We start from the raw sequence: 14757 nt of genomic DNA, 5'->3' as shown, positions 1-14757 counted from the left end.
AACAGACGACTATAGAACATGCTATGGTTTGGATATTTGGCCCCTCCAAATCTTGTGTTGAAATTTGATCCGCAATGTTGGAGGTAGGGACTCAATGGGAGGCATTTAGGTCATGGAGGCATATCCTTCATGAATGTCTTGGTGCTATCTTCACATTAATGAGTGAGTTCTCATTCTATTAGTTTTCTTGGAAGCTAGTTATTTAAAATAATCTGGCACTTCCCTACCTCCCCTCTCTGTTGCTTCCATTCTCTTGCCATGTGATCTCTGTACACATTGGCTCCCCTTTGCCTTCTGCCATGAGCTCATGACTGAAAGCAGCCTATAGGCCTCACCAGAAGTAGATGTTGGTGCCATGCTTCTTGTAAAGTCTGCAGAACCATGAGCTAAATAAAACTCTTTTCTTTATCAATCATCCAGGCTCAGGTATTCCTTTATAGCAACACAAATGAACTAAGACAGAACATTCCACCGAATTACGACAAAATACATACTGTTCTCAAGTGTACATAGAACATTCTCCAGGATAGACCGTATGCTAAACCGTAAAGCATACCTCAATAAATTTAAAAGAATTGAAATAATACAAAATATGTTCTCTGACCACAATGGAATGAAATTAGAAATTTGTAGCGGGAAAATAACTTGGTAAACTCAGAGATATGTGGAAATTTTACAAAACACTCCTGAATAACCAATAGGACAAAGAAAAAATAAAAAGGGAAGTCAGAAAATAGATTTATGTGAGTGAAAATGAAGATACAATATCCCCAAAGTAATGGAATGCAAGTAAAACAGTGCTTAGAGGGAAATTTATAGCTGTAAATACCTATGTTAAGAAAGAAAAAAGATCTTAAATCAATACTCTAACCTTTCACCCTAGGAAACTGGAAACTAAACCTAAAGCAAGCCAGAGGAAGAAAATAATAAAGATTAGAATAGATATCAATGAAATAGAGAATAAAAAACAATAGATGGACAATAAAAATAATAGAAAAAATTGATAAACCCAAAGCTGGTTCTCTAAAAACATCTACAAAATTGATAAATGTTTAATTTTCAGGTTGAAATTTTCAGTTTCTAGGTTGAACAAGGAAAAAAAGAGGGCTCAAATTAGTAGAATCGAAGTGAAAGAGGAGACATTACTACTGTCTTTACAGAAGTAAAAGGGATTTTAAAGAAATACTATGAACAATTGTATGTATGCCAACAAATTAGGTAATGACAAATTAGATAAAACTGACAAATTTCTAGAAAGATACAAACCACAAAAACTGATTACACAAGAAATAGACAATCTGAATATACCTCTAAGAAGCAAAGTAATCAAAAACTACCCACTAAGAAAATCTTAGGCCCAGAATACGTCGGCACTGAATTCTACCAAGCATTTAAAGGAGAATTAATGCTAATATCTCACATTCAAAAAAAGGGGTGGGAACAGTCTGCAACTCATTATGAAGCCATTATTATCCTTATACGAATACCAGACGAGACATTATGAGAAAACTACAGAGCAATACCTGTTATGAATACAGATATTAAAAATTCTAAACAAAATAATAGCAAACCAAATTCAGCAATATATAAAAAGAATTATACACCATGACCAAGTGATATTTACAGCAGAGATATAAGGTTGACTTAACATTTTAAAAATAATTAATGTAATACATCACATCAATAGATTAAAAACCAAAAATCACATCAACATCTCAAAAAGCATTTGAAAAACTCCAACACCTTTTCTTGACAAAAACACTTACCAAACTAAAAACAAGGAAACTTCTTCAATTGGATAATGGCATTTATACAACACACATATCAAATGTCATATTTAATAGTGAAAGGAAATATGGACCAAAATACTCTCAAAGAATCAAGAAAAGAGAGAAAAATTAACGTAGAACAAATGAGACAAATAGCACCTTTAAGATGGTAGCTTTAAATTGAAATATATTAGAAATTTCATTAACTTGTCTGTTGCATGTTTGCTTTGTTATTAACTGTTAATATGTTTCCTAGAGTTCAAATATGTCCCTCAAAGTTCCTGTGTTGGAAACTTACTCCCCAATGTAAAGCATTGAGAGGTGGAACCTTTAAGAGGTGAGTAGGTCATGGAATGCTCTGCCCTAATACATGAATTAATGGCAAGGTTGTGAGTAATTATCATGATTAGTTATCATGAAAATGGGTTCCTTAAAAAAGGATGAGTTTGGTTTGCCCCCTTCTCCCTCTCTCATCCATGTGATGCCTTCTACCACATTATGAAGCAGCAAAAAGGCAATCACAAGTTGCTGGCCCTTTGATCTTGGACTTCCGAGCCTCCAGAACTGTGAGACATAAATTTCTTTTTAAAATAAATTATCTAGGCCGGGAACAGTGGCTCATGGCTGTAATCTCCAGCACTTTGGGAGGCCGAGGCGGGTGGATCACTTGAGGTCAGGAATTCAAGAACAGCCTGGCCAACATGGTGAAACCCCATCGCTACTAAAAATACAAAAATTAGCCAAGTGTGGTGGTGCACACCTGTAATCCCAGCTTACTCAGGAGGCTGAGGCAGGAGAATTGCTTGAACCCGGGAGGCAGAGGCTGCAGTGAGCTGAGATCGTGCCACTGCACTTCAGCCTGGGTGACAGAGTGAGCTTCTGTCTCAAATAAAATAAAATAAAACAAAATAAAATAAAATAAATAAATTATCTAGTCTCTGGTATTCTGTTTTTTTATTTTGTTGTTTGTTTGTTTGTTTTTTCTTTTTTTTTTTAGACAGAGTTTCACTCTTGTTGCCCAGGCTGGAGTGCAATGGCACGATCTCGGCTCACTGCAACCTCCATCTCCCAGGTTCCAGTGATTCTCCTGCCTCAGCCTCTCGAGTAGCTGGGATTACAGGCGCATACCACCACACTCTGCTAATTTTTGTATTTTTAGTAGAGACAAGGTTTCATCATATTGGTCAGGCTAGTCTCGAACTCCTGACCTCAGGTGATCTGCCTGCCTCAGCCTCCCAAAATGTTGGGATTACAGGCATGAGCCACTGTGTCTGGCCTTCTGGTATTCTGTTATAGTGGCACAAAATGAACTAAGACAACGTTAAATGATCCGATTATATAAAAAGGTTGTTAAAGTGTATTAAAAAGCTAACAAACTTTACCTTTTTTTTAAATGACAAAGTGCACATTCAACACACAAGGATACAGGGAGCTTGTGAATAAGAGGACTAAAAAAGATTTACTGTGCAAACACTAACCAAAACCCACCTCTCTATATAAAAAGGCAAAATAGAGCTTTTGACAGAGCCTTGCTTCTAAGTAACTCAAGGTTTAAAGAAGAATTGCAATTAAAAATTTGCACTTAATTACATAAAAGCTCTCCATATACTGTATATCAAATCTTGTTGGAAGCAGCTAAAGTTGTACTTTAGAGGATTTTTTCAGCCTTCAAACATATAAAGAAAGAACAAAGGCTGAAAGAGCGATTATCTATTCGAAGAAATTAGGAAAACAAAATATCCATTTGAAGAAATCAGAGTAAAAGTATATTACATTTAAAGAAAGTAGAATGAAAGACACGAGGATGACAAGAACAGAAATTAATGACATAGAAAACAAACAAAAATAAAAGAAATCGACCAAAGCAAAAGTTGCTTCTTTGCAAAAATTAATGAGATGATATACCTTTAGTAACAGTGTTCAAGGACAAAAACAAAGAGTGCACAAATAGCACTATCAAGAATGAAAGAGGACCATCACTATCAATCCCACAAATAATAATATGAAAAGTAGAGAACATACTGAACAACTCAACCCCCAAAACTGTGAAAGATAGTTAACTGAAAAAATACTAATTACAGAAACATACATAGTAGAAATAGTACTAAAGAAATTTAATCAGTAAGCAAAATTTTTTTCTACAAAAATTTTTGTACAAAGCTACCATGCCTTTCCTAGCAGGATCTATGTATTAGACCATTTTTGTGTTGCAATAAAGAAGTGTTCGAGAATGAGTAATTTATAATGAAAAAATATTTTGGTTTGGTGTGGTGGCTCACATCTGTGATCCTAGCAATTTGGAAGGCCAAGGCTAGAAAATCCCTTGTGCCCAGGAGTCGGAGACCAGCCTGTGCAACATAGGGAGACCCTGTCTCTAAAAATACATACATATATATAAACATAAATAAGAAAAGAGATTTAATTGACTCACAGTTCTGCAGCTGTACAGGAAGCTTGGTGCTGGCATCCTTTTCTAGTGATGGCCTCAAGATGCATACAACCATGGTAGAAGGCAAATGGGGACCTGGTGTATTACATGATGCATCTCCCCAGAAAAGGCTTGAGAGGCCCCCAGAATCCCTAGTTGAGTGAAGATCTTTCCTTGTATGAAGCCAGGCCATAAAGACTGAAGTGGTGCCTGTTTTTCAAAAGCACAAATCTCAGTAAAAAATAATAAGGCATATGAAGAAATAGAGAAAAATGGCCCAATCAAAGGAACAAAATAAATATCCAGGAACTGACCTTAAACAAAGAGATCAATTAACGACCTGAAAAAGAATTCAAAATAATTGTCTTAAAGAACTTCAGTGTGATACAAGAGTACACAGACAGACAACTAAAAACAAATCCAGAAAACAATGTATTAACAAAGTGACAATATGATCAAAGAGACAAAAACTAAGGAAAAAAAATATCCAGAGCCGAAGACTGCAATAATTGAATTATAAAATTCACTAGAAGGATTCAATAGACAACTTGATCAAGCAGAACAAAGAATCAGTGAAGGTGAAGACAGATAATTTGAAGTGATCAAGTCACAGGAACAGAAAGAATAAAGAATTAATAAAAGTGAAGAAAGCATAAGGGACTTATGAAAAATCATCAAGCCTATCAATGTACATGTTACAGGAGTTAAAAAGAAGAATGAGAGCAAAGGGCAGAGAGCTTATTTGAAGAAATAATGGCCCAAACTTCCAAATCTAAGGAAGAAAATGGACATCCAAATTCTGGAAGCTCAAAGGATGCTGACTAAGAAGAACCCAGAGATGCCCACACTGAGACATATTGTAATCAAGGATAGTTTGATGTATCAGAAGTCAAGGATAAAGAGGGAGTCTTGAAAACAGCAAGAGAAAAGCCACTTGTCATGTACAAGGGAGCTACTATAAGATTATCAGCTGATTTCTCAGCAGAAATATTATAGGCTAGAAAGGAGTGAGATGTTATATGCAAAGTACTGGAAGAAAAAAAACTTTTGTCAACCAAGAATATTATAACCAACAAAACTGTTCTTCAAAAATGAAGGAGAAGGCAGCCAAGTGGTCTCCCAAAACCACAACCCAGCTGCCACTAGCATCGTCACCACCCATAAAAGAACTGAGCTGAGTGGGGGTGCTGCCCAGAGTCCTGTGGGCAGAAGATTATAGCAGGAGCTGATGACCCTCATGATGTCTGGTGACAAAGGGATTTCTGCCTTCCTTGAATCAGACAAACTTTTCAAATGGGTAGGGACCATCCATGGAGCAGTTGGCACAGTATATGAAGACCTGAGGTATAGCTCTTGCTAGAGTTCCCCAGTGGCTACCCTTACAATGAGCCTACATTGAAGTTCCTCATACCCTGCTACCACCCCAACATAGACACCCAGGGTAACATATGCCTGGATATTCGGAAGGACAAGTGGTCTGTACTGTATGGCATCAGGACCATTCTGGTCTCCATCCAGAGTCTGCTAGGAGAACCCAACATTGATAGCCCTTTGAACATGCATGCTGTTGAGTTCTGGAAAAAAGCTTCCCACAGCTTTTACCTGCAAGAAACCTACTCAAAGTAGGTTACCAGCCAGGACCCCTGACCCAGGCTGCCCAGACTGTCCTTTTTTTTTTCTTTTGAAGTGGAGTCTTGCTCTGTTGCCCAGGCTGGAGTGCAGTGGTGAGATCTCAGCTCACTGCAACCTCCACCTCCCAGGTTCAAACGATTCTCATGCCTCAGCCTCCCGAGTAGCTGGGATTACAGGCACCTGCCACCACACCCAGCTAATTTTGGTATTTTTAGTAGAGACGAGGTTTCACTATGTTGGTCAGGCTGGTCACAAACTCCTGACCTCAGGTGATCTGTCTGCCTTGGCCTCCCAAAGTGCTAGGATTACAGGCATGAGCCACCACACCTGGTCTCCCTGCGTATCTTTGTGTCGTCTTTTTAAGTTTTCCTTCGATGGTCTGTCGTGTCTGTGATTTCTGTATAGGACTCTGTATCTTGAGCTGTGGTATTATTTTTGTTTTGTTTTTGTCTTTTAAATTAAGCCTTGACTGAGCCATTGTGATGTATATTAAATAAATACATTTTGATCATTAAAAAAAAAAGGTGAAATAAAGACCTTCCCAGAAAAATAAAAGCTGAAGGTGTTTATCCACACTAAACCTACCTTACAAAAAAATGCTAAAGGGAGTTCTTCAAGTTGAAACAAAAGGACACTTGACAGCAACACAAGGGCATAAAAAATATAAAGCACTCAGTAAAGGGAGGTATATGGAAAAGTACAGAATCCTATAATATTCTAATGGTGGTACATAAATCACATCTAATTCTGGTATAAAATTTGAAAGATAAAAGTATCAATAGAACTATAACTATCAAACTATGTTAATGAATATAAAAATATGCAATTTGTGAAATAAATAACATGAAGTAGGGGGGATGTAAAATGTTGTATGTAACTCATATTAAGTTTCTGTCAGTTTAAAATAAATGGCTATAATGATAAGGTATTATACTTAAGCCCCATGGTAGTCACAAAGGAAATATCTGTAGAAGATATACAGAAGAAAATGAGAAAGGAATCAAACATGTCACTAAAAAAAAATTAACAAAACCTAATGAAAGGCAGCAAGAAAGGAAAAGGGACAAAATAACTGCAAGGTATACAAAAAACAATCAAGAAAATGGCAAAGTAAGTCCTTTCCTGTCAGTAATTATTATATATGTAAATCAAAAGAAATAGAGGGCTGGGCACAGTGGCTCACACCTGTATTCCCAACACTTTGGGAGGCCGAGGTGGGCGGATCACCTGAGGTCAGGAGTTCGAGACCAGCCTGGCCAACATGATGAAACCCCATCTCTACCAAAAATACAAAAAATTAGCAGGGCATGCTGGCGTGCACCTGTAATCCCAGCTACTCGGGAGGCTGAGGCAGGAGGATCGCTTGAACCTGGGAGGCAGAGGTTGCAATGAGCTGAGACCGCACTGCTGCACTCCAGTCTGGGTGACAGAGCAAGACTCCATCTCAAAAACAAAAAACAAAAAACAAAAAAAAGAAAGAAAAAAGAAATAGAGAGTGGTTCAACAGATTTTTCAGAACCTCAAGACCCACTCACCTTAGATACAAAGACACATATAGGCTGTGTATTAGTCCATTCTCACACTGTTATGAAGAAATACCCAAGACTGGGTAAATTATAAAGGAAAGAGGTTTAATTGACTCATAATTCTTCATTACTGGAGAGACCTCAGGAAACTTACAATCATGGTGAATGGCAAAGGAGAAGCAGGCACCTTCTTTCTAGGGTAGCGGGACGGAGTGAATGCAAGCAGGGGAAATGGTAGATGCTTATAAAACCATCAGATCTTGTAAGACTCACTCATTACCATGAGAATATGGGGGAAACCGTCCCCATGATCCAGTTAACCTCCACCTGATCCTGCCCTTGACATGTGGGGATTATTAATATTCAAGGTGAGATCTGGAGAATCGTAAGGAATGGCCCAAATAATTTTGTAAAAGAGAAACAAAACTGAAAGTCTCACACTTCCCAATTTCAAAATATATCGCTACTCTGACACTAATCAAAATAGTATGATACTGGCATAAAGACATATAGAGTAATAGAACATAAGAGAGATCCCAGAAATAAATCCTCACATATGTGATCAAATGATATTTGATGAGGGCAAGACCGTAACCAAAGCCTACTTTCTGGAATAGTACCAATGCCGGTGTGGAAGATCTGTGGGCCTTATCGATGAATATAAAGATTTCAGTGGCCAGGTGCAGTGGCTCACACCTGTAATCCTAGCAATTTGGGAGGCCAAGGTGGGCAGATCACCTGAGGTCAGGAGTTTGAGAGCAGCCTGGCCAACATGGTAAAACCCCATCTCTACTAAAAATACAAAAATTAGCCAGGCGTGTTAGTGCATGCCTGTAACCCCAGCTACTTGGGAGGCTGAGGCAGGAGAATCGCTTGAATCCAGGAGTCGGAGGTTGCAGTGAGCTGAGATCGTGCCACTGCACTCCAGCCTGGCCAACAAGAGTGAAACTCCATCTCAAAAACAAAAAAAAAAAACCCTAAATGCCTTTAACAGCACCCAAGTCACCTCTTGAATGCTTTCCTGCTTAGAAATTTCTTCCGCAAGATACCCTAAATTATTTTTCTCAAGTTCAAAGCTCCACAAATCTCTAGGGCAGGAGCAAAATGCCTCCAGCCTCTTTGCTAAAACGTAACAAGAGTCACCTTTACTCTAGTTCCTAACAAGTTTCTCATCTCCATCTGAGACCACCTCAGCCTGGACTTTATTGTCCGTATCATTATCAGCATTTTGGGCAAAGCCATTCAAGAAGTCTCTGGGAAGTTCCACACTCTCCCACATTTTTCTATCTTCTTCTGAGCCCTCCAAACTGTTCCAACCACTGCCTGTTACCCAGTTCCAAAGGAAAAGTGTAAAATTATAAAATTTGATTCTTAACCTATATCATCTATAAAAATTAACTTAAAAAAGATAATAGACCTAAATATAAGACCTGAAACTTTAAAACTCCTAGAAGAAAATACAGAGGGAAAGCCTCCTGACATTGGACTTTGCAATAATTTCCTGGATATGATACAAAAAACACAGGTAATAAAAGCAAAAATAGACAAATGGGACTATATCAAACTTACAACCCTGTGCATCAAATAAAACAATCGAGAAAGTAAAATGCAACCTACAGAATGGAAGAAATATTTGCAAACCATTTGATTGGTAAGGACTTAATATCTAGAATATATAAAGAGCACTTACAGCTCAACAACAATAAAAACATATAACCTGATTTAAAAATGGACAGAGGACTTGAGCAGACATTTCTCCAAAGAAAATATATGTGATGGTTGATTTTATGTGTTACCTTGACTAGAGGTGACACATAAAATTGCCTCCCAGGTTCAAGCGATTCTCCTGCCTCAGCTTCCCGAGTAGTTGGAATTACAGGCATGTGCCACCATGCCTGGCTAATTTTTTTTATTTTTAGTAGAGATGGGTTTTTACCGTGTTAGCCAGGATGGTCTCTATCTCCTGACCTTGTGATCTGCCTGCCTCGGCCTCCCAAAGTGCTGGGATTACAGGCGTGAGCCACCACGCCTGGCCTGGCCAAATCTTAAAAGCATAATCTTGAGAGAAAGAAGCCAGGTCTCGAACCATGCATACACTGCACGATTCAATTTCTATACCCTGCGAAGGCTTGCGGATGCGCCCTTACCATTTAGGGACACTTGCTTATGTGGTCAACTATAAAGCAACTGAAGGAAGGAAGTGTTGACTGGGAATGCCAGGTGGCAGAGATCTGGGGAAGGCCACGGGGATGGAGGAGGTGTGATCCAGATGGATGCAAGTGGTGGTTACACAGGTGTTTGCTTTACGATAACTTGCTAAGTTGAACATTTGCATTTTAAACATTTTTCTGGATGTATGTTATATCTCACAATAAGGAGGAAGACTAGAGAGAAAGGAAGAGAGAAATCAGAGCACTTATAAAAACCTTTCATGTCGTTTTGCTGAAAAAGGAAGGTTACTGGAAGGGGAAGTGAGGTTGAGATTTTTTTTCCTGTTTTTTTTTCTATTTAATGCCATCTCCCCCTGCCCCTTACGTCCTTGTCACCAAGCTCTTATCAGGAGCTCTTGCACTGGAAAGGGAGTTTCTTCCTGACCACCTCCCTCGGCTCCCTGTTTTCCTATCCAGACATGGCCTCTGCCCTCCATGGAAGGCTCCATACCAGCCAACTGGACCACACCTTCTCCTCTACCTGGTCATTTTCTTTCTCTGTCTTCCTCTCTCCCTCTATTCCTCCCTCCCTTCCTCTCTCCCTCCCTCCCTTCTTCTCTTCCTCCCTTCCTTCCTCCTTTCCTTTTCTTGTTTCCTCCCTTTTCTTGCTTTCTTTCTTGTTCTCTTTCTCTTTCTTTCCGCCCTTTTTTTTTTTTTTTAAATTTAAATAAGGTCTTACTCTGTTGCCCAGGCTGGAGTGCAGTGGTGTGATCACTGCTCACTGGAGCCTCAATCTCCTGGGCTCAAGATATCCTCCTGTCTCAACTTCCTGAGTAGCTGGGACTATAGGCATGCACCACCACACCCAGCTAACTTTTAATTTTTTTTGTAGTGATGGGGTCTTGCTTTGTTGCCCAGGCTAGTCTTGAACTACTGGGCTCAAGTGATCCTCTTGCCTCAGCCTCCCAAAGTGCTGGTATTACAGGCATGAGCCACTGCACCTGACCTGGTCATTTCCATTGAAAGTTGGATATTGTAGGCCGGGCGAGGTGGCTCAAGCCTGTAATCCCAGCACTTTGGGAGGCCGAGACGGGTGGATCACGAGGTCAGGAGATCAAGACCATCCTGGCTAACACGGTGAAACTCCGTCTCTACTAAAAAATACAAAAAGCTAGTTGGGCGTGGTGGCAGGTGCCTGTAGTCCCAGCTACTCGAGAGGCTGAAGCAGGAGGATGGCGTAAACCCAGGAGGCGGAGCTTGCAGTGAGCTGAGATCTGGCCACTGCACTCCAGCCTGGGCGACAGAGCAAGACTTTGTCTCAAAAAAAAAAAAAAAAAAAAAAAAAGAAAGTTGGATATTGTGAATTTTGCCATGTTGGATGCTGGATATTTTTGTATTCTTTTAAATAATCTTAGGCTGGGTGCAGTGGCTCATGCCTGTAATCCCAACACTTTGGGAGGCCGAGGTGAGCGGATCACTTGAGGCCAGGAGTTCAAGACCAGCCTGGTCAACATGGTGAAACCTCATCTCTACTAGAAATACAAAAATTAGCTGGCATGGTGCCACATGCCTGTGATTCCAGCGCCCACTGCACTCCAGCCTGGGCGACAGAGTGAGACTCTGCCTCAAAACAAAGCAGAAAAATAAACACTTAAATAACCTTATGTTTTTTTTTTCTGAGATGTAGTGAAGCTACTGAGAAACTGTTTGATCTTGCTGGGTCTCGCTTTTATGATGTGTTAGGTGGGTGTGGAGCAGTGCTTAGTCCAGGGCTAAGTTTAGGCTACCCACTGAGTACTGGAGCCAGTGGCCAGTGAATCAGGAGTTGTGCGTTCTGGCTGGTGGGAGCCTCCTGGGAGCCCCAGCTGCTGTTCTTTACTTCCATATGGTGGCTTTTCCCTGGCCGCAGGCAGCTTCTTCACACGCATGAGGTGAATAATGGAGGAGACTCTTTGAAGATGTCCAGGGCTCTGTTTTGCCAGCTCTCTCCTTTTAGGTCCTCTGTCCTGCAAACTCTAGCCACCTTGATCTCCCTGGACTGTCAGCTCTGTTCCCTTTGCCTAGGGAGTCCACTGTCTTCCACCAGGGTCCCCCCTTCCCCAGTCCCTGTCTACTCTGCAGCCTGTACATGCGATCAGGGCAGTGAGCCAGGGCCGTCAAAGGCCTCACCTGTTTCCTACCTCCCGTTCTACTGAAGGCTATGGGCTAGGATGCCCGTCCAGCCCGTGGGCTCAGACTACAGCACCTTTGTGGGCCCCAGGGAATGTCGTCTCAAAGATACCCCCGCCCTGAGAGCCCAGCCCTGTGAGGTCTCCCTGATCCCTTGGTCTGGAAGCAGTGGTGCCCCTGTGTGGGCTGACACTGACTGGCCACTCAGGCTCCGTGCAAGGGACGTCAGTCTCACGCCAGTCCCTGGCAGCTGAGGCCACAGCTGCCCCACAGCCGCTCTTGCCCCTCCTGCAAAAGGAGTAGTTTGCCCAGCTCAGGGTCTTAGCTGCCCTCACCATGCGAAGAATCTTCTGGCCCCAGACCACCAGGAGACACCACCACTCACATTTCTTTTTTGAGCACCTGCCAGATGTAGGAAATCTTTTGTAGAACTAAGAGAAGATGCAGAGAGAACAGCCAAGTCCTACCCCAGAGAGATTCCCAGCTGGTGGAGGGTCAGAGGCCTGCCATCATTGTCACTGGCGGTGTGATCATTCACACAGCACAACACTGGTGCCAGGCTCGTTGCTTTGCCTGCACACAGCTGGACATACGGCTGCCCACACAGTCAAATGCAGGGTCAGCGATGGCAGGGGACAGAGACTTGCCAGGAGAGCCAGGAAGGTGCACAGAGGAGGTGCCATGGAGCTGGCTCAGGGGATGGGCAGGCCTTGTATAGACGACTGGGAAGAAGGGCCGGGAACCAACAGCACCCCCCAACGGAGGTTCAAATTGGGTACTTGCCCCCAGTTGAGCCAGAGTGGGGATGTGGGAAGGCTTGGAAAGCAGGAGAGGCTGTGGATGGAGGTGCGAGAGGCTTGGAACTGGGTCTTTGCTATCTCAGGGGCGTGGAAGGGACTTTTGAGTTTGAGAATGACGTGTCGGGAGCTCCCTGGTTCCGCAGGGCTGGACCTGCTGGGGCCTGAAGCGGGTTAAGAGCAGAAATCAAGAACAGGTTTGTTTGTGAGTCAGTAGCTGGAAACATACCGGAAAGCAGGCTTTTTGAGCCCCCCTCCTTCCTCAGCCCTGTGGACCCGGCAGCGGCCCACACCTCCCTGCCCCGGCGGCAGCCCCCACCAACGCTGGCCCACAGCAGCTTTCGCTTAACCGGCCTGACTCCAACCCCAAGGCCATGGAGCAGCACGCTGGGCGCCTTCCTGCATGGGCGTCCACCCTTACTGCTGTGTCTAGACTGCAGACACAAGTGCTGGCGGGGGCCGGGGACCGGCCAAAACTAGGGCTGAAATCATGTTCAAAACCACAGTCAGGGCAGACTTGTCAGAAAATATTCCTTTCCTTGAGCCGTCGCAGCTCAGCCTCCTTGAATGACCCCAGCCACTTCCTTCCTGTGTGTATCTTACGCACGCTAAGGAACGGGGCGGGTGCAACATGTGTGTTTTTACTTCTTTTAAGTTTTGTCTATGTTTTATCCTTTCAACGTGTTGTAGCCTGTGGGGGTGGGGCTGCTTCCGAGGGGCCTTTGTCACTGTAAGGGACACTGGGGACAGCTCGGGCTTTCCCTGCAAGCTGAAAACCTTTGGTTGTGAGAATGACTAGGAGGAGGGTCTCTCTGGGGTCATGCTTAGGACCCTTCACAGGTGGCGTGTTTAATCTCAAAATGGCCTCAAGAGGCTCTCGATCTTTTACAAGTAACAGACAAGGAAGGTGATCGGGGAGGCTGGAGAGCTTGTCAAGGTCATGGACCCATGGCTTTCTGCCCCCCAGGTCCAAGCTCTTTCCTGGACATCTGCAGGCAATGTCGACACGCCCTCCAGTGTCTGCGGCGGGCAAAGGATGTGTCTCCACCCCCAGACCTTCCGATCCCGCGCTAAAAGTGTCCCTCAGCCTGTTTCCTGAGAAGCCCAGGGACTTTTGGCTTGCTACTTTTTCTTTCTCTTGAAGTAAACAGAATAAAAGAGAGTTGCTCAGACGTCTTTGGCTGTGACCCACAGGAGATGATGCAATCTCCACGACACCCCCACATGCATGTGTATGCACAGGCGTGTACAGATATCTAAAACCGGCACCAACTTCACAAAAACACTCACCCTTATGCGAGACACATTCACCCTACACTCATCCGCCATCTCTACAGAAAATTAAAGTATACATTCATAGCTGCTGTATGCATGTGTGTACAGATGTATGTACATTTATTCATGTATGTGTGTAACTGATACTGTGTTCATGAAACACTCACCCTACATGTGATACACTCCTATTTTCTAGGAATCGCCGCCCACTGAGCTTATGTCCAAACTTTAGTGGATCATGGTCTAAGTCTGGCAAACACTGAGCAGGGAGGAGTCATGCCTGCGGGCCCCAGGAGTTCCTGGATTTAGGTCCTGATCACTCTGCTCCACCCAGTGGAGCAGGCACATGCACGCCGCCCATAAGGAAAAAGGGAAGGAAGGAAAGAAGGGCGGGAAAAAAGGAGGGAGGGAGGAAGAGGAGAAGGAGGGAGGGAGGGAGTACCTCCACCATCATAGGCAGGACCTGTGACAGCTGAACAGGGCCAGGCAGCTAAGCACCACTCTGGGACTCTGGGGTTTCTTAGGGGATGACGTGTTTCTGGGGTCCAGGTAAGAGGAGCTCAGGGTGACGCCTCCAAGGATGTGAGTCCATGTGGCAGCCGGGCCCCTTTGAGCCCCTCTGTGTCCTCGTATCCTCTAAACGCAGATGATGGTGAGAACCCATGCCCAGCCCACACTCGGCCCATCTCTGGGAGAGTGTGGTTACCACAGCACTTGGTGTGGTGGGAGGTGCACAGGGTGGAGGTGCTTTGCATTCACGTGAGACTTCTGGCTCTCAGCTCATCCCATCCCCAGGGCCTGGCATGAGTGGGGCGAGGGTGGGTGGGAGGGCGCAGGAGGTGGGAATGCCATGTACTGCGCACTGCTCACTTCACCCCTCGCTCGCCCTGGTTGGGGTCCCAGACCAGGAAGCTCTGTTCACAGAGGTGTGGCCTGGGGCTGCTGCACTGCCCAGCAGGTTGTGGGGCCCCTTTACTCCACGCTGTGTGACAATGTTACCTTTCTGGAAAG

At 43.4% G+C, this 14757-nt stretch overlaps 1 pseudogene; it reads left to right on the top strand.

The window, feature by feature from the left end:
* Nucleotides 1–5399: 5399 nt before the first annotated feature.
* Nucleotides 5400–6281, top strand: LOC102137015 (ubiquitin-conjugating enzyme E2 C pseudogene; annotated as a pseudogene).
* Nucleotides 6282–14757: the final 8476 nt, after the last annotated feature.

This window comes from Macaca fascicularis, chromosome 7 (genome assembly GCF_037993035.2).
Source record: "Macaca fascicularis isolate 582-1 chromosome 7, T2T-MFA8v1.1".
Lineage (NCBI taxonomy): Eukaryota > Metazoa > Chordata > Mammalia > Primates > Cercopithecidae > Macaca > Macaca fascicularis.
The sequence above is the reverse complement of the archived record's forward strand: the minus strand, read 5'-3'. Positions and strand labels throughout refer to the sequence as shown.